The 23817-nt window shown below is 36.9% G+C and overlaps 1 protein-coding gene across 23 annotated transcripts in view; it reads right to left on the bottom strand.

Annotated features, from left to right (window-relative positions):
• Positions 1-23817, bottom strand: part of Esrrg (estrogen related receptor gamma) — a 556652-nt gene that overhangs the window by 275908 nt on the left and 256927 nt on the right. The window lies entirely within an intron of this gene.

Below are 23817 nucleotides of genomic sequence, written 5' to 3'. Positions count from 1 at the left end.
GACATACACAGGAGCCTTGTTTCTGGCTGAAATGTATAGTACACCTTTCTCAAAATTACTACAGCAAGCCCACCTTATTTGTGGATTTGTTACATGCAGTTCTGTCCAAGTGCAGTAAAAAAATGAATAAAAAATAAAAATACATTTCAAAAACAAAAAACTTAAATTCCCATGTACACTGTGTACAGCTCAGTTGATGTAGAGACGTTCTCAGTCAGTCCCATAATACCATTGGTCTTGTTTAAATCATTGTTTCTCTGACATTAATTTTATGAAAATCTGCCTCCCCAAAAGCAAATAGTAACCAACAAAGCAAATAAAAAGTTAATATGTTTAATTTAAATGATCAGTGAAAATTTGAGATTTGTGGAAAAGCAGCATGACTTAGGCAGAAATTGGACAGTCTTATAGGAAAAATGAGTCAAGTGTCCTCAGTACAGCACTGAACTCTGCAATTGTAGTATATTTAGTTTGTGTGCAGTTTTTCAACAGCAGTCTCCTTGCAGTCATTTACCCTCAGATACCAAGGGTCTGCAGTACTTGGATAAAAAGAATAAATCTTCCAGTTTTGAGGAACATCTAGTTGGGATTAAACTCAAAAGGAAGAAATATCTATTTTCATTGGGCTGAGAGAGGAAACTGAGGCTCATTACTAAAACCTGGTAAATATCCTGAGTTGAGAGAGAACCTAAGCTTTTGCCCAGAAACCTGTCAGTGGCAATAGGCTGCCAGAGGGAAACAGTGAGGCAGCCATGTTGTCTGTGACTCTGTGGTCTTCCACTCAAAGTCACTCCACTCAACTCTGACATGACAACACCAAAACAAAGCAGTGTAAATTGCACCTGTGAAGAAAATCCCTTCTTAATGATTATGTGAATTTTGTTTGTATCTCTGCTACTATGTTATTATGTGAAGGCTTAAACTCTCTCTCTCTCTCCATATACTCCATACATATAAAACCTCCTAGGATAGTATGTTTATACTGTCCTAGAAGAAATTTCTACTAGTTTGAAAAAGTACTGCTGGTTATAGTCTTATATTTTGAACTATAATATATTTAAAATTATTTCAGCACATCTTATTGACAATTAGTCAAAAATGTTGAAGTAATTAGAAGTATCATAGAAATCACAAAAGGGGAGGCAAGATACATATTAGGCAGGCATAAGGAGGTCATTAAAAAAGGTTAAGATTTAGTACTTTGGGAATGACCTTGACTGACTCACTTATCTCCCTAAAAGTTTTCCTCTATACAAAGAGCTTAGTGGTATAGCACTGGGTCAATGCTGAAGATCAAATGACATGCCACATTAAAGTCACCAGCACCCACCATATAATATACACCTAATATAAAAGCAGTGTTAGTTTTAGTTTATTCTGCCTTGCTTTCTTCTACATAAGCTAATTGAGGAACTGGTTAAAAATATTAGTCAAAAAATAACAATAAACCATCAACATGTTTGTCTGGCTGAGATCTATAGCAAAAAAGAAAACAAGAAAGCACATCTAGATGGCTCTCACAAAGAAACTATGGCTCATGAGCCCTCACCAATGATTAAACCTTAATACAACTTGACAGTTTTAATTTTTATATAAATACCATGAGGGCCGATCATTCACATTATAGATTCCAAGCTTAACAAATGTAATTTAAAAACAACAAAGCTGCTATGAAAGGAGCACTGTCAAAGCGCTGACATTTTCAAAATTGAAAATGCTCTGTGTATACGATTTGAAATGGAAAACCCAGCAATTCTTCTCTTTACCTGACAGAAGTGATCAGGATGGACCCTGGGAACGCCGCCACATTTTTTAAGTTGAGTTATGGATAGGCTCAGATGATTTCTCATGAAATCATAAATATTTGGATATAGAATAAGAGCTTGTCACTGCCAAGATTTACAAAAAAGTAAGTTAGGTACTATGCACAAATGATCACTTTAATTGTCACAGAAACTCTGTGGATCCATGACTAACATTATTTTCAATTCACAAAGAGAAAACAAGGGCAGAGGGAGACCTGAGCCCTTGTGCTTTTGATTTCCAATGGTTCCTCTAATCTATATTTTCTTCATAACATATTTACAACACACACACACACACATACACACACACACACAGTGAGAGTGGGTTTCTACAGAAGTCCAGAGGGAAGAAGGGATTTCTGGAGTCTCAGCTAGTTAGTGACCTAGTAAAGACTAGAACTAGGTTCCCAGAACCTGTTCTTTCTCATGTGCTTTATGTTCTCTCTGGATTGTGGCGACAGAACAAAATTAGATTTTTTTTCAGCAAAACAAAGTTTTGTTTGATCATGACTGAGTATGGTGGCTCTCTTTAAGATCAATCATTTATCAGGAACATACGTGGGTCCTGGAGTAGGACCCACATATTCAGCACTAAATTTCAGCACTAAATTAAACTGTGTAACAAATTTAAATAAATAATTTTGTGATATAGTCCACTAGTGTTAACTAAGCACCTACTTTTAAAATCCAAATTAAAATTAGTAAGCAATATCACTGTCTTACCCAAAACAAAAACTTACGGTGGGCATTAAGTACATAAAAGAATATATGTTACTATTTAAACTTCTCCACCATATCCATCACATATACATTCTTTTATTCATCAGATTTTTATTGAGCATCTATCTTGTGACAAGATTTCATTAGGGACGCATACTACAAGAATAACCAAAAAAAATTCTCTTACTTAATCTTTGTTGGAGAGGAAGACATAGTAAAGTCAGGTAAATTTCTTTAGTTTTTATTTCAAAAGCAGTGGTAAAAGAAATTACAGATAATAAATACCTTATTTGTAAGCTTTTTAAAATAGCCTTCACATTCTTCTCATTTCTCAGTGTCCAACAATGGAATTAATAATGTCAGCATATGCAGAAAGGCATCCATCAATAAGCCAATTAACATTTACTTAACATCTTCTGCATTCCAATTGCTAAACCAAACATATTGTCACAGTTCAAAAGAGCTTATATCTTAGTGAACAAATTAAAGCCATCAAAAAACAAGTCTGTCAACATACATACCACCCTCGGTGCCCTAATGCAGGAGACACCACATTTACCAGGGCAAAAAAGCCCCTCCTCACTTCTGCCTCCTTCTGTGGTAACTTGGAAAAACCAAGCATATAACCAAGTAAGACAGAAATCAAAGCAAGCCAAACTCATTAGCTCATATGCAGACAATTCCTAGAAATTGTTAAGCTGCAAAGTAGAAGCCAGGTTGAACAGATTCATATCTATGTCCTACAAAGTGGTACAGAGAAATGTTGTGTGCAAATGCTGGTGATTTCAAGGTGACACACCTCTGATTGAAAAGTCTGAAGGTCAATAAATCTCAATTGGGGGTCACTTGGCCTTGCTGTCACCTTGGATGACAAAGAAGAAATTTTTAGAAAATAAACCTGAGTAAGCTTTTAAAAAGCTAGGTCTCCATTTCCAAAATAATTATAGTATATCATTTCTTTCCATTTAAAAAAAGAAACCAATTTCACATTTTTTTCTATTATTTGCAAACATTGGATGAGTAAATAGTTATGGACAGATTACAAAGGCCTTGATTTACAAGCAAAACATTTTCTATAGTAAGGCTGGTAGATCTTGCCCTTTATAGCCTGCTTCTCATCGGCCCAGGGAGAGACCTGTACTTGTCACAAGACTACCAAATAAGTCACCTGTGGCATTGCCACTTGTGAGTAATGGCATGATTCCTTCCTTCTTAGGATGTAAAGTACTTTCTCTCTGTCTCTGTCTTTCCCTGTATATATTATTATCTAATTTCCATGTTGGTTATCAAAATGCAGGCAAACATTTTCTGCTATTGCACAAGGAAGATAGAGGGCATTTCAGAAACTCCAGGGGAATTCAAGCCTCAATCAAGTTCTAACATTGATTTATGTGAATCAATATGCATTTTTGCAAACTATCTTTTAGCTTTCTTTTTTTTTTTTAAGTTAGCACTTAGCAGCAGAAATCAGGTCATTTTCATTAGAAAGAGCCTCTAATTAACTAGTTCTTTATTTAAAAGAATACAAGTTCTACTCTCAAGAATGCTATAACATTTTTGTCAATAGTTAAGAACAGGGTTGATGATCATCATTAATGAAAACCCAGTGTGAGTTTGAAAACTGCATTTCATTCCTTTTATCAAAGTATAGGATCCTAACAAAAAAAAAGCTTTATAATAATCATTTTCTACTTTACAAATAAATAAAACAAGCATTCCAGAGAAGGTGACAGGGAATGTACAGTTGAAAATAAAAAATATCCCTTGTCAGCTTTAACAGGTACTTCATCTTTTGAACCAGTGAGAAATTTAAGGAAATATTTTCTCCTTCTTAAAAAAAAACAAATCCTACTAGGATGTCCCCTGTTCATTATAAATAACCTCAGAGAGGTTATCAGAGAGAGTAAATAAAGAAAGAATGAAATAACTCCAACTTTACATTTTATCTAGGAATAGTTACCAGGCATTTTAGAATCTTCTGGGCAAAGGTTGGGGTTTGAGGAGATAGGAGGTGGGTCTCAAAGTTTGAAAACACTTTACAGGTGCTTCTGATATATCTTTTGGTTGAAATCTTAGAATTTATTTCCTTGGTCTGCCTGGTCATATGTCTCAATTATTTTGTGAATGGCTCAAGTCTCTTACCAGTGCTCTGCTGAGTGATCAACTTGATTCTGACTACCATTTATGTGAGGATGTTTACAAAGGTATGTCCTTTATTACATGCACGATTACCAATATTAATGTACTTAGTAAGAGACACTTTGCCTTCTAACAGTGAGATTCTTCAGAATTTGTTTTTAATAGGACCCATTTGTTCATCACTAATCTTTAATTAAATTTTTAAAAAGCTTGGATTATTTTACCTCATAGGAAATCACATCTCTTGATCCTACCTTTTTTTTATAGTGCATCTACAAATCTACCTTCTCATCCTAACAGAGAAGTTGGTTATGCACTTAGTTTCCCAAATTCAGTTGGTCTATTCCTGCCCCAGTTGATCACAAACTCCTAAAGGGATTCAGACCTTCTTGTGATTCTTTCTAGAATTGCAACAATATGTGTAATATTGAGGGTGACGAAGCTGCAGTCTGAGAGACCTCCCAAGACTGTGTTCCCACAGGACTCTTGCCTTCACTTGACCTTGACTCTCCTCATGTTTTCGAGTTTAGATTCAGTCCAGAACATTCTCCAACAATGGTCTATGCAATGTCTTGTACCCTTCTCAATTAGAATAAAAAAGAGCATAGCCAGGGTTCCAAAAATCAGGTTAACTTGCATTCTTTTACAATTGTGGGTGATTCCACTCTCATTTGGAAACCTGTATTTGCTTTGCACTGTACCTCTTGCTTTTATTTCCTGATCTTTTAGTTAATAGAGTTCTTCCCTGAGCTAATTACAATTTCATCCAATTAAACAAGGCCATTAAAGGCTGCATTTGTGGCATCAGGAGAGGGTAGCTCAATGGTAGAGCACAGGATTAGCATGCATGGGCCCTGGGTTCAACCCCAGCCCCCAAAATAAATAAATAGGTAAGGACTGTTTTCTTCCAGCTTATAATGATATAAGCTAAAGGTTTCTACCACCCCTTAAGATTCCTCTGGGAGTTTTTCTTTCCCGATAATACACATCTTATTTTTTCTCCCTCTCATGTTTAGTGTTTTTACAATACTTTAGCATCTTTCACTTATTTTCCATTCCTTTCCTAACCTGTTTAAAATATCCATGATGTTATAGTTAATTGGAGTCAAGATTTTTTTTCTTTTTAGCTGAGAATAACTTTTGCTTGGGATAAAAATAAATTCCTTGCAGAGGACTTCATTATTTTCTACTGTAACTACATACTTAAGTTACATATCTGAATCATAGTAAAAGAAACATTTATATATTTTATGAACACAGGGACATGTACACATGTATTCTAGAGTGTACGGTAAGAATATTTATAAAAGCACAAGATTCAAACTCCGAGGCTCAATAGAGAAGAAAGCTCACAAGACATCACAGTTACATCAGGTGATCTAAAAACAAGAATATCTGAATGAATTTCTCGCAGTTTCATTTCTGTAACTTCTACATATTTAAGAATTACAACACAGATGCCTACATCAAGATTCTACTGAGCACACTCCATTTTAAAAAGATGACTTCTTGGCCCTAGTTTCCTTTCTTCCTTCCTTTTCCCTGACGCCCCAAACCCCCAACAAAAACCTTACCAGTTGGTTAGTCTCTGTGTTATTAGTTCATGGAAATGCTAGTATATTATTTGACAATAAAAATAAAAATCACACTCAAGCGAGCACTGAATTATTCATGCACTCTGATTTTACATAATTTGGCCATCCCTCTTCTTAATGCTATTTCACTTTCTATGACTAAACAATTCTCCACTAGGTCCACCTTGGATTCCTGTGAACAAGGAGATAACACTTGTAAAATGTTCCCTCCGAGACGATGTTCTGAGCTGATGTCCAAACATTTGCAGCTAAAGCCTAAGCGACGAAAACAGCAAGGAAGACACCCTCAGTGACCAGAATGAAAAGTGGAGCATTAACAAGATGTTAAAAAAAAATCAAATTTCTTTAGAATTTTTAAATCTGTAGCATCACAAAAGCTAGCAAAATTGAACCATCAGAGGAATAGCCTTTTCAGACTTACATTGTCACTCTATATTTTCATTATGAGCTCACACAGACCCAACACATCATTTAAAACACAATTAAGGCACTTAATGCAGTTCTGGTATTAAAAGTTCCTAATGGGCAATGTCAGCCTCTCTGTTGAGTAAAAGGCCGAGAAAGGGAAGAAGAGCACCTGAGCAGAGTATGGGGACACAATGCAGCTTGCTCTTTCAGCACAATGTCAGGCAGAGAAGTGAATTCTCATCATGGCCAATGGTGCAGGCATACTGGGTGTGGCACGGTTTACTCTCATCTGTCTCTCAGGCAGCCCTTGAACTTCATAGGGCTTTTGCTCAGAACGGGGGAGAAAAGCTGGTTTTAGTATCCATCTTGATATGACAGCAAGAAGAGGAAAGCCAGCTATGCACTGAAAACTGAAAACTGAACGTGCTTAGGGAACGGCCTACTTGAGCAAGAGAGGGTCTCCTTTTAAAACAATACCACTGTGTATTGTCATGTTGTTATGCTCATTTCTAACATACAATTTTCAGCAAGTCATGAATGGAAGTGGCTGAATTGGAAACTAAACCTTTGTGGAGACATTCTTCAAATGTTCAGTGTTAGGAGTGGGAAAGGGAAAAAACGCAGATGGAAAATACTGTAATGAACTGACATGCTCTATTTAAAAACTGTTTGTCAGCTGTTGTTAAGGTGACACTGTCAGCATGGCAACAAATCATAACATTTTGCATGTTTTGCTGCATGTTGAAGCAACCACAGTACACAGCACACCTAGACCAGAGCAGTGGGAGTTCAGGAATAGTACAGTCAATGGATGGAACAGAACCTGTTTCATCTGCTGCTCCCACAAGGTCAGCCACTGGGAAAGTGGACCATGGTGTGCTGCTTCTTGTGTCTATAAAGGAAAAGTGCAATTCAGTTTTTCAAATGGGATGTGAGTGGCCCAGCAGTACTAAGGGATTCCCTCCTCTAAAATGTTTAATTATTGCATTGCACTAAGAGATTCGTGTTCTGCAAAGGATAAAGTCCCCCACCAGAGTTCTGTTCCTTTTGGCTGTATTGCATGGGAGAAAGGTGCAAAGATTGAAAACAAACCAAATATAATGGAATATAATCTCTGAAATTGAAATCCTACAAAAAAAATGTGGATATACATACAATGATAAGTGACTCTTTAATAAATGTGTACTGAGGGTCCTACTATGTGCTTAGCTCTGGTCTAGGAAAAGTGTGGGAGGAGAGTTAATACCAATGAAATAATAAAAAGTGCACACTGTGCTCATGGAGTGAACAAATATAGTGAGGCAGTGAAACTAACAGAAACATACACACCAAGCAGGAATAAAGCTATGTATAATCCAAACACTTGATTTTAGCTAATAATAAAAGAAGGTCTGTGGCAGCCACTGCTGCTTGCCCATCAAATCTGTCCCTCTATTTCCTGTATTCCTGTTAGACTGCATTTCCAAGCTTAGCAGCTGGGTGGACCACACAACAAAGATCTTGCTAATGAATTATGAGCAAAAGTGCAATTTTCACTTCACTTACTCAATAGAAAATATCTCAACCTGATTTTGCCCTTAGCTGGAATTCCTATGTCAAAGGCAGCCTAAAAATCCATGTGTTAAGTAAGGCAAACTAGTCAGTCCAGGTTTCCTAAGAAACTGTGAGTTGCTGGTGGAGTGGCTCAAAAGATAGAGCATTTACCTAGCAAGCCTAACAAGCATGAGGCTCTGAATTCAAGCCCCAGTTCCACCACCCAAAAAAAAAAAAAAAACTATGAGGAGCTGAGCTACTTGTTCATCTAGAACATTCACTTAGGTCTACTACATGAGAGATAAATAAGCATTTGTATTCTCTATTCCACACCATTTTGGAGAACGCTTCTTGCAGAAGCAGATTATCTCCAATTCATGCATGTTCTGAGTGATCTCATGCCTTCAGAAAGTCACTCACCTCTTTTGCCTGTTACCCATTTGTAAAATGGACATGATCATATTTGTCTTTTTTGACTTAGTAGAATATGGCCATAAATAATTCTATAAAATAGTTTCATGCAAAAGTAAGTTATAAGCTAATTTAGAAATCCAAAGGAAAGAACAATTTGAGATAAATCTTAGTCACATAGGGATGGGATTTTAAAGGTGATGTATGAGGATGGAGAAAAGACAAAAATAAAAATATATAATACATTTTTCAGAGAACAGTTAAAGATAGCTGTCTATAGCAAAGAAGTCTGATAGTGAATAATGAGAAATAAGGCTGGAAAGATAAATTTGAGGGCTAGATGACAGTGGAAAAAGAACTTGAGCACTAGAGTAATGAATTATGATTGCTCTTGGTCAATTGTAATTTCGTCCTCTTTGACCATGCTTGGAAGAGGAGAGCCATATGCTTGGGACACTTTCAACAGAGATGCATTGCATGGATTCAGGACAGCCACCTTGTATTCTTGATAGAAGGACCAGGAGAATCAGAGAGAGGTCAGTCATAATCTCAATACTGTGGAACAGTTGAATGAAATTAGAAGTACTTAGCTCCAACCTTCTTGTAATATGGAATAGTTAAGTGCTTCTTTTTACCCCAACATTAATTGGCATAAGAGTAAGTGATATATAAAAAATTAACTCTGCAACGGAGAAGAATATAACTAGTGAAAGATTTGATCTCTGAAAAGGTCCCTTGCAAAACCATCATCCTTAATTTCTCAAACATGTGCTCTTCATGATCAATACTTTGGAGTCTGACATTTTCTCACCCTCAAAAACATACTCTAACATAATATTTACAAAATAATGCTGGAATCCACTTCAGAGGAAACAAACTTTTGTCACTGATAATTTGTGTTTATTTTATAAACATTATCATTTGTATCATAGCACTGGTGAATAAAAACTAGTCATTAGAAAGAATTGTGCTTTTGAGAAAACTTTGTAGAGCTACCTAATAAAATGAACTAAATTTTCTGCCTAGTCTTACAGATGAGGAAATTCAAGCCTAGATAGTATATTTTTAATATACCTTGTTGAAAGCCTAGAACCTTGCTTTCTTTTTCTTTTTTTCACTAAATCACAATTGATCTCATTATTGTCAACTAGATTTTCTTTTTGTTCTCAGAATAAAAACATATGAGAATAATTATTTTCAAGCTGTAGGAAGAAAGGTCAAGTTTTCCTGATGTTACCTATAATAAGTACATACTACCAGTAGCATTTGTATCTAAAATATCAAATTTAAAGTGGAATACTTCATAATATTGTGGCCACAGGACCTAAGTGCATACACAACAACAAGAAGCATGCTGTCCATATTTTTCATTATCTCTATGACATCCTAGAGATAGATATTGCTAAATATTTCATTTCACATTATGTCTTTATCTAACTTATTTCTCTACTCCTAGTCTTTTATTAAGCAAGGACTGGAAGTCACTCTAAGCATAAGTACAGTCCTAAAAGGTAATACCTATACAATTTCTTCTTCTTCTTTCTCTAGGTATTACTCTTCATATACTTCCAAGGTTTTTGCCAGGCTATAGCAAGGAAAGCCAGGGGAGACAGATGCTCTAGGTGTTTACAGTCCAAGGGCTGCTTAGGCATATTTTATATACTTTAATTTAAAATGGGGTAAAGGCAGTAGGAAAAATGCATATAATACCTTAGTACATTTTGCCAAACTGAATAAATGCTTTTGTATAGAGTTTACATGAAATGCTCGAGTTATTAAGAGAACCATGTAGTTTAAGATGCCCCTTCAGTCTAAATCAGAAATGACTTTGCAAATGCACTGTCAAAATTTTTCCTTAGATTATCTTACAACAAACCCTGCATTAAATGTGGTGGTGCACGAAGAAAAATCACTTAGCTACAGTTGATTTTGATGCTATTCCATCGGAGCCATAGAGGGGGCTCATTCAAATACAGCCTTTCATGCTGTTCAGATTTCAATTTTCATAAGGCACCATGATCCCTTAGTGAAAAAGAACTGCTCCTAGACTGCCACTGATAGGAATATCATCAGTAACCTTAAATCCCTTTCTTTGCAAAAATCAGAATCCTATCAGTCAGAGTTCAGAATTTCTACATAACAAATTTCCTACACAGATATCAGAGACTGCTCTCCCTATGACTGGTTGATATTTAGCCTCTATGTCCATCACTCCATCTTTAAACTACTGCTTTTTTCTTCCCATGATATTGACTAAAATACGTGGTTTTCATTGCTGACCTCCAATGGACAGTCACGTGAGGGTTCTTAGAATCAGATCCTCTTGCCCTGTGGTACCTTCAGACGACTTCAGTCATGGCCAACAGCTTCAGAGCAGTCTTACGAGAAACCCTGAGCTAGAGCCACCCAACTGTTCTGCTCCCTACATCCTGACCCTCTGACACTATGTGATATTATATGTATTTGTTGTTTTGAACCATTATGTTTTCAGGTAACTTGTTAAACAGCTTCATACAGAATACAAGGCATTGTAGGTTTTTGTTTTTGCCTTGTTCTTCTAATTTTTAAGTGACTTGAAGATAGGAGCCATATCTTATTCATCTTTAAGATGAGCATAGTGCCTAAGGACATAGAAGATCCAATATCCATTTTCTGAATGAATGATTCTCTTCCTGTTTTTATCATTAACGTAAATTCAATGACAATTACACTTCTAGACTTCTGGCTTAGTGAAGTATTTTTTTTTTAAATAATGTGGTTTAACTCAGAGAATATAGAAGGGGAAAAAATTCTGAAATGAGATCACCTTTCAGAAGCTCCAATTTTTTTAATGCTCCCACCATTAAGAGTTCAATATAAATTTACAATGAAGCTCTGTGAACAATTTAGGAAGCCTTGGCCTCCTGCCTTATAAGCATTCATGATTACAAATTTAAACTTGGCCTCACGAGCTAAGACATGACAGCATGATGGCTGACGTAAGTGTAAAGAAATAAACCCCTATAGGTCTTGGGTTTAGGGGACAGTAGTGACATTCAATATGACTTAAGGAAACCATTCCTAAACATAAGCATCCCATGGTAATTTACTATCATTGTTTAAATGAGATTAAATCTATCTATCTCTCAAATATCTATCATTTCTTTATGGTAAAAGAATTCAAAACCTTTTCTACTAGCATTTTGAAATGTACACTACATAGCTGTCATCTATAGTTACCCTACTATGCAATATAAGACCAGAACTGTCTCACACTTATTTAACTCTAACTTAGTACTCTCTAATCAACCTTCTTTCATTCCTCCCTCCCTTCTATTCTCCCAGCCTCGGGTAACCACCATTCTACTGTCAACTTCTATGAGATCAACTTTTGTACATTCCACATACGAGTGAGATCATTCAGTAATTGTTTTTCTATGCCTGGTTTATTTCACTTAACATAAAGATCTCTAGACAATCAGTGACCAAACACCTTTCCAACTTCCTTGGGTGGGAACTATATTCTTTAGTATGAGGAGTCAATTCTGATAGATATTTTAGATATTTCATAGTATACCCATTTTCCAAGCTCATGAACCCCATTCCCATTAGGAAAACACAGATACTTAAAGGGGTAAAATAATCCCATTACCATGTAGAAAAATGAAAAAGCATCTATTTGGAAGCCTCTAAGAACACGTGATTCTTTGAATTGACATTTTGTTTTTTTCCACGGGCTAAGCCCCATTCCTAGACCATCATCTCCTCTGGGACAGAGTTACTGAAGTTACTGCTCCAAAGTGAAAAGAATTCAATGTATACGGAGGAGAAAATAGGAGCTTTTGCACAGCATAGTTAGTTAAAATTTTACCAAAGGAAAGTTCAACTTGCATGAATGAAAGTGGTAGCCTTTCCCTGAGGAAGAATTTGCTTGATTTTCACAAGCTACATCTTTAGGGACCATGAATGCCATCTCCAGCCTTCTCCTTCCTTCAGGAAAGAAAAGACTTAGGAAAAGCTATCTTCCTTCTCTCCACCCTCAAGTAGCTGACATCTGAATATAGCTCAAGAAGCCAAGAGCCAGAATCATTTTTTGTCACTTAAAAAATTCACTAAAATATTAAAAAAGAAAAGAACTAAATGCAGTGGTATAGGAAAGGGCCTCAGGTTCAGTTAATTTCCATTCCAGAAAATAAGCTTGGATTCTTGCATCACTTAACAAAAATTGCTTACTTCTCAAAAATTTGAGTACTGCCCTAAAGGCAGAAAGTAATATGCTCTAAGAACTAAACCTTAAACTAACCAGACTCATTGGAAAAACAAATTGACAGCTCCATTTCTTAATGTACATCTTTTTTCATTCAAATAAGTGGATAAACAGACTAAAGTATACATTAAAATTTAACATATATTTTTTAAAAAATGAATGCACATAAATAAGTAAACAGATGATTTTTAATGCTGAATCTCGGAATTGTGATTTTTAACAAAGTAAAGATTTTTCTGACCCCTTTATTTCAAGATTTATCTGTAAAACAACAAAAAAGGAACATAAGTGCATTTCTCTATCTTTGATAAAAACAGGACATCTGTGATGCAGAACCATTGTATATGATGTAAACCACAGTGTAGAGCGGTAACTTATCAAAATACATGCAGGAAGTGAATAGAAAACCAGGAGGCTCATGAATCAAAGGCATAATATCCCAGGTATTGATGTAAGGCAGGGGTGAAGCATGCAGCTGGAAACAAGTGGGGCTGGCTGGTACTGTATCCCCTCCATACTTCATGTACTTCCTGAAAAGGAACAGTAACTACTGTTCCTCCTTACTTTATCTTGGAAAATTGAGGTAGAGAAATTCTGATGGGGATAATATGTAAGGAGGTAATAGAGAGTGTCAGAAAACACCTTGCTCAAAAAATGATACAGGAAAGCCTGGTACCCTTACCCCATTGCCCCCTGGGCTCTCAGAATGCCCTAGGGCCACTGCCTATCCCCAAGGCAGGATTCTGGTAGACCCTGTTCTAGAGTAATTGAAGGTTTAAAAGAAAAGAGCTAGCAACATCAATATTTTAAGATTGTCTCAGCAACAACAAAAGACATTGGCTTTATAAAATCTTCCTTAAGCAAGGTAAACCCAGCCACAGTTCCCATCCATGCACCTACTGATCACCATTTTTCTGTATCTTACCCTTAAATGTCAATGGAATGAGCCTTTGAACATTTTCTTCTCCTTTGTTATATATTTTTTTCTAATTCTTAGAAAAAAATTTCACTGGTCTCTTCTGTCTCTTCTAACTTTAACCCAATTTCCTCCTTCTTTTCCCTGGGAGGTTTCACTTGAACCTCCTTATCCTCAGATCCTGCCATCTCATTAACTCTGAGATCTGATTCCATCACCAGCACACCCCGTCCCCTTTTAGTATTCAAAACCAGTGACTTCTTACTTGATTGTCTTGCTGCTTTGTTACTTTCTCTGTTACCCAAGCTCAAAACCTCAGCATCACTTCTTTTCTTAAAATAAACTTTTTATTTTATATCACTTTAGACTTACAGAAAAGTTGTAAGGATAGTCCAGAGACTTCCCATTTGTTCTGTAATGTTTCTTCTACTGTTAAGACCGTATATTGGTATGGTACATTTGTCACAACTAATGAACCAATAATGATACATTGACTAAGCTCCATACTTTATTCTGACTTCTTTATTTTTACCTATTGCTCTTTTTCTTTCCCAGGATCCCATCCAGGTTGTCACACTATATTTAGGGATCATGACTTCTGAAGCTCGTCTCAACTGTAACAGTTCCTTAGATCTTCCTTGTTTTCGATGACCTGATAACCTTGAGACTTTTGAGAAGCACTGATGAGGTATTTTGCAGAATTCTTCATTAGAGATATTTTTCTGATGATTGATGAAGCTTATCGGTTTGGTAGAGGAAGACCATAGAGGTAAATTGCTATTATCATCACACCATATCCAAGGTATATTTATTAACATGACTCATCACTGTGGATACTGACATTGATCACATGGATGGATGAGGGAGTGTTTGTCAAATTTCTCTGCTGTGAAGGTACTCTTCCTCATCCCTTCTTCCGTAATATACTTTTAAGGAAGGAAGTCATTATGCGTTGCTCTTATTTAGAGAGCGGGAAGTTATATTCTACCTCCTTTTAGGATAGAATATCTACCAAGATTACTTAGAATCCTCAGAATCACATTTGACCATTTTGCCCTTGCTCCCCAACTCATGTATTTTGCCTAAAGTACACAGGGTAGTTAGGCTCCAAATCAGATATTGTAACTCAGAACCCTGACTCTTGATTGTACCAAGGAAGAGATTTAATTATTCCTGCCACCTTAGGGCTTCTTTCTCTCCTCATTACCTCCCTTCAACAAATACTTAATGTCTTATGGGTAGTATGCAAAGTATGAGCTTTAGAAACATAATGGTAAATCAAACATACATAGTCCCCGGGGACTCAAAAATGTATTGTTGCATCTAATTTTGCTAGGGAGTCAGTGGAAGTTTCCCTGACAAGATGAACTTTTGTGTTTTTTGTTTTGCTTTGTTTTAATGCTGGAGATTGATCCTAGGGCCTTATGTGTGCTGAGTAAAATGCTCTACTGAGCTACACTTCCATCCCAGAGGTGGAGTTAAGATGTAAATTATGGATAGAACTCTATTAAGAAAATGAAGGCAAGAAAGAAGACAACATTCTAGACACACAGACAGACAGCATGTGCAAAGGCTCTGATATGTGGGAAGTTTGGAGGAAATCCTGAAGTGTAATAAGCAAGAGTGAAAGGATGTCGTACATTAGATGTTAAGCAACCCCTCAAAAGCTCATGTATTGAAGGCTTGGGTCCCAGCTAATGGTGCTACGGGGAGTGGCAGAACCTTAGGAGGTGAGGTTTAATATAAAAAAGTTAGGTCATTTGGGAATGTGGAATTGGAGGGGCTATTGGAACACTAACACTGGTTTTTCTCCCCTTTTAGCTTCCTGTGTCATGAGATAAGCACCTCTTCTCTACCACAAACTCCCTACCATGATATTCTTCTTCATCACAGGCCCAAAACAACAGGGCCAAGCAACCACAGACTAAAACTGTGATCCAAAACAAACTATTCTTTCAAGTTGATTATCTCATGTATTTTGTCAGAGCTATGGAAAGCTGACTCACACAGAGGATAAGGGCTGGGGTTGCCTCCCACAAATCCTACAAGCCAGGGGCTCACCAACACTGGGATAGTGTCACAAACAGATTGGAATTAAATAGGTCCTAAAAGCAGCCAGAGACAAACTTAATCTGGGCAGTACGAATCAATGCAGGACAATTGTGAGGAGGCCTTTGCAGAAATCCAGATAGAAGATGATGACAGCTTAGCCTAAGGTAAGGACAGTAGAGATGGAGGAAAATGGACAGATTTGAGAGAAAGTATGATGTATGATCTTGAGAGAGTAACCTAACTTCTCTGTACCTCAGCTTCTTCATTTATAAAAGAGAGATAATAATATACCTTCTTCATGGAGATGTTGTGATGTAATTAATATATGCAAAGCATTGTTTAAATGCTTTGTTATGTATTAGTATCTATTAATAATATCAGTTACTATTCAGGAACAGATTATCTAAATCAGCTAAGGAATCAATCCCTAAACTGACCAAAGGAGGAGTCTTGGTCAGTTCCTAAAACCTTCTCAACTCTAAATGATTAATTTTCTTAGCCAATATTCTTTGCTAATCCAAGACAACCACAAACTCTTCTGTATGCTGTGCCTCAAAAAGCTCACTCAATACACATAACCTGTACCATTGCAATCCCAAACAGATTCTTTTAAAAAAAAACATGAGAGTTGAGAAAATTTGTCCTCCTGACTAAGGAATTCTGGTTGATGTTTAGGAATGAAACTGATTATTCATGCCTAAACATTTCACATTCAGGACTCATAGAATTTGATTTTTCATTTTTTTATCCATTATACCATGGCCCTACCTTAATAATTTTATCATTTTACCAAGTATTTCGGGAAGATTCTACCCCAGCAAGCTTTAAACATCCAAAGGCACTATCCACAGAACCATAGCTGGCTTGACAATTTGGGAGAGGAGGAGTGGTGGTAATCATAGTCATGTCAAGATCGTGAATCAGCGAAGACTCACAAACGTTACCAATGTATCTGACACAATGAAGATGGAAGGTAAATCTGATCCATACACAAGAAGATTGGATATGCCATTGTAAAAGTTATGAATGATAAGTCAATTCAGACTCTAGATAGACTGGACAGATTTTAGAGTAGAGGGAATGGGGAATATTTAATGACAAAAAAGAGCTGAGAACAATGGGACACACTATCACAATGACGATTTTAAAATAAAAGCTTTTCAAAATCTTAACCAAGAGGAGAAAATTTTGCTCTTATGAACCATTGACAAAGCATACATCCTCAACACGAACATAAACTAGAAGCAAAAGACACATACCCCAGGCACTTCCACTAAGTAATGATGACTGAAAATGTCTCATTTGTCAGTAATTTGGGGTAATAATTCATATTACTTGAGAGTCATGATCAGTTGTTCCATAGTATCCATAAGAAAGGGTGCCAGGACCTCTGAGGTTACCAAAATCTGTGGATGCTCAAGTCCCTTCTGTGAAATGACAGTGTTTGCATATACCCTACGCTAATCACTCTGTATACTTTAAATCATCTCTGGATGATGAATAATATCTAATACAAAGTGAATGATGTATACATAGTTGTTATCCTGTATTTTTTAAATTGAAAAAGACATGAAAAAAGTCTGTACGTGTTCAAAATAGATAGAATTTTTCTGAATATTTTCAATCTACAGTTGGTTAAATCCAAGGATGCAGAACTCACAGATATGGAGAGCCCAATGTGATGCTTTTAAGAAGGGGAGGCCCACTATCCCCACTCTTACTCAACATAGTACTGGAATTCCTAGCCAGAGCAATTAGGCAAGAAGAAGGAATAAAAGGAATATAAATAGGTAAAGAAACTGTCAAAATATCCCTATTTGCAGACGACAAGATCCTATACCTTAAAGACCCAAAAAACTCTACTCAGAAGCTTCTAGACACCATCAATAGCTATAGCAAGGTAGCAAGATATAAAGTCAACATAGAAAAATCATTAGCGTTTCTATACACTAACAATGAGCAAACTGAAAAAGAATATATGAAAACAATTCCATTTACAATAGCCTCAAAAAAAATCAAATACCTAGGTGTAAACTTAACAAAAGATGTGAAGACCTCTACAAGGAAAACTATACACTTCTGAAGAAAGAGATTGAGGAAGACTATAGAAAGTGGAGAGATCTCCCATGCTCATGGATTGGTAGAATCAACATAGTAAAAATGTCGATACTCCCCAAAGTAATCTACATGTTTAATGCAATTCCCATCAAAATTCCAATGACATTCATTAAAGATATTGAAAAATCTACTATTAAATTTATATGGAAACACAAGAGGCCACGAATAGCCACGGCAATACTCAGTCAAAAGAACAATGCAGGAGGTATCACAATACCTGACTTCAAACTTTATTACAAAGCAATAACGATAAAAACAGCATGGTACTGGCACAAAAACAGACATGAAGACCAGTGGAACAGAATAGAGGACCCAGATGTGAAGCCACACAACTATAACCAACTTGTCTTTGACAAAGGAGCTAAAAATATACGATGGAGAAATAGCAGCCTCTTCAACAAAAACTGCTGGGAAAACTGGCTAGCAGTCTGCAAAAAACTGAAACTAGATCTATGTATATCACCCTATACCAATATTAACTCAAAATGGAACAAGGACCTTAATATCAGACCCCAAACTCTAAAGTTGATACAGGAAAGAGTAGGAAATACTCTGGAGTTAGTAGGTATAGGTAAGAACTTTCTCAACGAAACCCCAGCAGCACAGCAACTAAGAGATAGCATAGATAAATGGGACCTCATAAAGCTGAAAAGCTTCTGTTTATCAAAAGAAATGGTCTCTAAACTGAAGAGAACACCCACAGAGTGGGAGAAAATATTTGCCAACTATACATCAGACAAAGGACTAATAACCAGAATATATAGGGAACTTAAAAAACTAAATTCTCCCAAAACTAATGAACCAATAAAGAAATGGGCAAGTGAACTAAACAGAACTTTCTCAAAAGAAGAAATTCAAATGGCCAAAAAACACATGAAAAAATGCTCACCATCTCTAGCAATAAAGGAAATGCAAATTAAAACCACACTAAGATTCCACCTCACCCCTGTTAGAATAGCCATCATTAGCAACACCACGAACAACAGGTGTTGGCAAGGATGCGGGGGAAAAAGGAACCCTCTTACTCTGTTGGTGGGAATGTAAACTAGTACAACCACTCTGGAAAAAAATTTGGAGGCTACTTAAAAAGCTAGACATTGATCTACCATTTGATCCAGCAGTACCACTCTTGGGGATATACCCAAAAGACTGTGACACAGGTTACTCCAGAGGCACCTGCACACACATGTTTATTGCAGCACTATTCACAATAGCCAAGTTATGGAAACAGCCAAGATGCCCCAGCACTGACAAATGGATTAAGAAAATGTGGTATCTATACACAATGGAATTTTATGCAGCCATGAAGAAGAACGAAATGTTATTATTTGCTGGTAAGTGGATGGAATTGGAGGACATCATTCTGAGTGAGGTTAGCCTGGCCCAAAAGACCAAAAATCGTATGTTCTCCCTCATATGTGAACATTAGATCAAGGGCAAACACAACAATGGGACTGGACTTTGAGCACATGATAAAAGCGGGAGCACACAAGGGAGGGGTGAGGATAGGTAAGACACCTAAAAAATTAGCTAGCATTTGTTGCCCTTAACGCAGAGAAACTAAAGCAGATACCTTAAAAGCAACTGAGGCCAACAGGAAAAAAAGACCAGGAACTAGAGAAAAGGTGAGATCAAAAAGAATTAACCTAGAAGGTAACACACACGCACAGGAAATTAATGTGAGTCAATGCCCTGTATAGCTATCCTTATCTCAACCAGCAAAAACCCTTGTTCCTTCCTGTTATTGCTTATACTCTGTCTACAACAAAATTAGAGATAAGGGCAAAATAGTTTCTGCTGGGTATTGAGGGGGTGGGGGGGAGGGTGGGGGCAGAGTGGGTGGTAAGGGAGGGGGTGGGGGCAGGGGGGTGAAATGACCCAAGCCTTGTATGCACATATGAATAATAAAATTAAAAAAACTTTAAAATAAAAAAAAAGGGGAGACCCACATTTGTAATTAAAAGTGTACTAATTTATGGTGGAGAAGGGAATCTCAGTTCTTCCAAAGGAAATCATACTTAAATGAAGAAAGGAAACTGATGTAGCAAAAGGTGAGAAAAGTAGACCAAAAATTCAGTTGTAAATGAGCTATCATTACAGGTGATATTAAATCAATAAAACATATGATTTTACTAAAGTCTTCACACTTCACAATACAGCTGTGTGCCCAATAAAAAAACCATTAACAAAATATCACCAATGGCCCAAGTATATCAATGAAATTAATTCAAAAACCAACCCAGAACAAGAGGAAAGTACCAGTCAGTCAATGGCACACGAAACTCTCCCCACTGCCCTTCCTAGTATTCCTCAGAACACTGAAGAACTGACAGGCTGGAGAGAAAAGGGAGAAGAAAACTGCAAGTAACTTTGAAAAGCAAGAAAAAGATTTCAATCAATACTTGAGACCACTTAAGAAACACCTTTCCAAATATACAGTTGATAAACAGAAGGATATAAGGGGGTTGATAAAAACTATGAAAGGGACCCTTTAAAAAGGATGTCTTATAAACAGTATTCTATTTTCATAAGAAAGAAAATTTATTTTCTCAAGTTGAAATACCAAAGAAGGGGTTTTTAATTATTTTGGGGCCAGAGGCTCTTTGAGGACCTGATGAAAGCTGGGAACTTTCTTTCCTGATAACTCCCTATGCTTACCTCTCTGCCCCCATCAGACCAATTCTGATATGTGTTTTCTATTGTCTTGTGGTAAAAGCTTATAATCCCTTGAATTTATAAAGTCCCGTACTAAAGAAACATGCTTTAAGATCTTGAAACTGGGCATGATGGTGCATGCTAGCTCTAGGGAGGTAAAGGCAGGAAGATCAGGAGTTTGAGGCCAGCTGGGGCTATATGGTGATACTCTTTCTTGAAAGACAACAATAAAAAGAAAGAAAGACTTTGAGACAAGAGTTTAACAGTTCCAATATATTGCCAAATAGAATAGGAATTGAGAGTTTAATTTTACTGATTGTATGGCATACAATTTAAATTTTATATCACTTCTTTGTTTTTTCTCAATTCTCATTTTATTATCAAAAACAGTTAATATGAAATCTCTCCTTTAATAGATTATTTTTAATGTCATTTCTGGTAGTGCTGGGATTCAGCTCAGGGCTCGAGCTTACTAGGCAAGCTCTTTACCACTTGAGCCAGACCACCAGTACTCTATTTTTAATTTTTAGGAACTTTCTTACTGTTTTCCACTGTGGTCAACTTACATTCCCATCAACACTTCCCTTTTTTTCTTAGTTTATTTTGATAATTGCCATCCTAATAGATATCAGATGATATCTCATAGTTTTGATTTGCATATCCCTGATAGCTAAGTGATGCTGAGTACCTGTTCATACCCTTAATTGCCATTTTTATACGGTCTTTGAAAAAAAAAAGTCTCCTCATGTCCTTTGCCCAATTTTTTAAAATCAGGTTATTTAGTGTTGGTGGGATGGCTCAAATTGTAGAGTGCCTGCTTAGCATTCAAATCCAAGTAATAAAAAACAAATGGGTTATTTATTTTTCTGCAAGTTCCAATCTCTGTCTTTTTTTTTTTTTTTTTTTTGATACTAGGGATGGAACCCAGACCCCCCATGCATGCTAGGCAAGTGTTTTACCACTGAGCCACAGCCCAGCCCAAGTTACCAGTTTAGGAGCTGATTTCCTTCTTGGAGGTGGCCCTATTACTTGCTTCCCATGTGGTCCCAATATCATACATTTGAGGCAGCCTGCTACTCAAAAATACTCTGCATAAGAAAAGCAGAGAAAAACATTAAAGTAAGGTGAGACAAAAAGGAGTCAGTGGTCTTCTTGGCAGCTCTGGAAATCAGTCTGCTTGTTCGTTTACTCAGTGAACAAACTGAATTAACAACTATGTGTCAGAGTAGTAAGATGCAAGAGGTTTGAAAAAGATCAAATCCCTTACCTGAAAGAGCCTACTGTCGTCTAGTGCCTTACTGGAGAAGTGTTTGTATGCGTATACAGAAAGACACTGTGAAGACACCCCTAAGATGTCCATTCTTTTGGCCTGGGGAAGTAGGGACGTTGACCTGTATGGAGGCTGGAGGGCAAGAACTACCTCTGTGCCTTTTCCCAAGGAAGGGACGTAATGGCAAGGGAGGAGTAAGAAGTGGAGTGTGGTTGGAGCAAACTGGGAGTTACTGGGAAGCATGTTACAGAACAAAGTCAAGAGGGGAGAATTAACTGAATGGTTACTCTCAGTCTGATAACGCCACAGGTAGTTTAAGAAGTCCAATAAAAGCTTTCATTGGAAAACAAGTAGGAATACATGAAAGCAATCAAGTATTCATGATCAGCTACATAATATGTTGGGCCCAATGCAAAATAAAGATGCCGGGCCTCTTGTTCAGAAATTATTAAGAATTTCAAGGCCTTTCTGAGTATGTAAGGGAACCCTTCTGAGCATAGGGGCCTGTATGACTTTATAGATTGGACCATATCTGTGAATTAGGCCCTGATAATATGAGAAGGAAATTTCAAATCTTATGCCTATCTTTTATTACCTTGGATACAAAGCCCACATTTTCAAAATGGCAGCCATGAGGCACTTAAGATGTGCTGAGCACCAGACTGGGAGTTTTATATTCACTTAATTTTCTCAGCAACACTATGAGGTCAATATTACTAACCCCAGTTTTTGATTATGAGACCAAAGTTGAAAGAATAAAGCACTCCTGAAGGGAAAAGTGGTATTATCTTCTTGACACTATCCTCTCAAAGCCCTGTGCCATGCTGTGTTCCAGTGAGTGCTCAGCAATCACTTGTAAATGGGTATTTCCAATTCTTTGGATCTGTCTTCACTGAGCCATGAAAGTCCAGATTTTGTGAGGTCAGCCAGGGAATTTGTGCTTTTGGTAGCTAATGAGTGAAAATCTGGACTATGAGGGCCCATAGGACACCATTCTAATTAAACTCCTTCTTAGAGGCCCACAACAACCACCTCTGGTAGGAATGTGGGGTGAATGTGGAAGGAATAGAATGCCAGTCCTTTTATAACTGTCCTTTTTCAATGCAGATACAGTTATAAGGAGAAGTTATATAATTTCCACGAGAAATTACGCATTAAAATAGCACAGGTACACTGCCAAAGTAGTGAATCTATTTTAAAAGGAAGTTATTCACTCTTTAGAACCTCCAGTAATTTCTGATTTCCCTGAAAAACTTCCAATTAATAGTTTCTTGAAACAAAAGCTCACACAAGTGTTCAGGTTCATGAGAGTCCCCAGCACAACCCAACCCCTCCAATATCAAATGCTGCTGCTTGAACAATCTACAGCCATCCGAGAAATCCACACTTCCCATTTCCAGAGAATAATGACCGGGACCACAACATAGTATTAATTTGACAGTCATAAGCAAAGAATCTAAATATTAACCATAATTCCCTGATTTTCCTAGATTTTTTTTTCTGTAAAAAAAAATTAACTGGTCACCCCTTGATGTTTTATAAGGGAGGAGGCACTAGGTGGAGAATCCGGGACTTTCTGTGAAGTCTCTTTCCTTTGGTCCTAGCTGTACTCACAAAACCCCATACATCAGAGCACTCTATGTGATTAACAGCACTGCCACGCATTCTTATTTAAAACCTATTCCTACTTATGTCTTTTTTTCTACTTACCCCTGATTTCCTCTGATCTTTAACTTTTCTCCTCAGCAGAAATTACCTGCTGTCAAGAGTTTGCTCTCTACTCCTAAGCCTGGGAACTTTATTCCATAGTGTTTTGTTTTGGGGAGATTTTGTTCAGCAGATAATAGGGCAAAGCCTATTCAAATTAAATAAGTAACTGACCAAAAAGGTTCTACACAGGTTAAGAATCCGCCAGTACCTCTCTCCCTCTACCCAACCTCTCATTCCTT

This window comes from Castor canadensis, chromosome 11 (assembly GCF_047511655.1).
Source record: "Castor canadensis chromosome 11, mCasCan1.hap1v2, whole genome shotgun sequence".
NCBI classification, from domain to species: Eukaryota; Metazoa; Chordata; class Mammalia; order Rodentia; family Castoridae; genus Castor; species Castor canadensis.
This window is presented reverse-complemented; position numbering and strand designations above follow the sequence as displayed.